This window comes from Dama dama, chromosome 25 (genome assembly GCF_033118175.1).
Source record: "Dama dama isolate Ldn47 chromosome 25, ASM3311817v1, whole genome shotgun sequence".
Taxonomy (NCBI): domain Eukaryota; kingdom Metazoa; phylum Chordata; class Mammalia; order Artiodactyla; family Cervidae; genus Dama; species Dama dama.
In genome coordinates, this window is record NC_083705.1 from 51,740,543 (window position 1) to 51,741,985 (window position 1,443).

General features: G+C 48.5%; 1 pseudogene; it reads right to left on the minus strand.

The window, feature by feature from the left end:
* Window positions 1–301: 301 nt before the first annotated feature.
* LOC133046623 (MAPK-interacting and spindle-stabilizing protein-like) lies at window positions 302–1,034 on the minus strand (annotated as a pseudogene).
* Between the last annotated feature and the right edge of the window lie 409 nt (window positions 1,035–1,443).

Genomic DNA, 1,443 nt, shown 5'->3' on the forward strand with positions numbered 1-1,443 from the left:
TAGATCTTCCATCCCAAACTGGAAACAATATTTCAGTTGTGCTTGTGGGAATATTGTGTGTGTGTGTGAAAGTCACTCAGTTGTGTCTGACTCTTTGTGACTTCATGGATTGTAGCCCACCAGGCTCCTCTGTCCTTGGGGATTCTCCAGGCCAGAATACTGGAGTGGGTAGCACGTTCACTTCTCCAGGGGATCTTCCCAACCTAAGGATAGAACCCAGGTCTCCCACATTGCAAGTGAATTCTTTACTGTCTGAGCCACCAGGGAAGTCCTGTGGGAATATTAATGCATGTTAAATGAATTAAACATTCACATGGGCACCACCAGGCATCCGAGTGGCACCAGAAGGTCCTGAAGTCACTAGAAAAGGATTATAGGGAGTGGAATAGAGTCCTGATGAGGGATATGATCCTGAAGGGGCAGGATGTGGCACTGGTGGTCCCCTGGCTCCTGGTGGAACAGTGCCCCATGGAATAAGTGGTGCTGCCTCCGGTGCTTGGGAGGAGGAGGATCAGAGTATGGCCCTGGAGACGGATGTGGCATATTAGGGGTAGGATACTGCCCTCCCATTCCCAGTGCCCACAGTCCAGAATACACAGTTCCCCATGGACCTAAAGGACCATCTGCAGTTGGATCTGTGTGTGCACCGTATTGTCTTGGCAGCTCTTGAAAAGGCACAAGTCCATGTAGGTTATGGCCCTGTTAAGCCAGGGCGTGGCACAGTTAGAGCTGGATAAGGACCCCCAGGTTGGGGTGTGATGGCCCAGAAGGAGGAAGGGATGCCACGGGTCCAGGAGGTGGTCTGGTGGGAGGCACAGAGGAAGACATTCTGTTGGTGTGGGTCCAAAATGCAGAGTGGAGGGTGCTACACGTGGTGGAGTCCAGACACATAGAAAGCGGAGTACTTGGGTTATTTCAAGGGTTGGAACCTAGCCAGCCTTGAGGAGGTTGGCCAGGTTCTGTATTACTCACAGCAGAGGTTTTGGCAGGGTAAGTTCAGGCAGTGCATCAGTCAAAGAAAATTCATGAGCCATTTTCCCAGCAGGATCTGAACCTGCAGCAAGATCTAAAAGCAATGGCTCCCAGGGAACTGGGTGCTGAAAAGCTGTGGAGGCGGTTCCTCCAATAGAGGGGTGATGGGGTTGGGGGAATTCCCGGGGCGGGTAGGTAACAGCACCAGTAGCATCAGCGGCAGGCAGCTCCTCCTTTAAACATGTGTATGTAAATGAATAGATCTAATTTTATTCCTATTATAAGAATTTTACTATTTTGCATGAAAAAAACTAACGTTGATGTGACAATGTAGGTGAGTTTTTCTCACTTATAGACTATGTCACTGCTATATACTACATTTTCTTGATCTCAAACACTATTGTATAGCTAATATTGGAATCATCATTGTCAAAGCAAGCTTACACTTTTAAAGATCAACTGCAGGGTCTA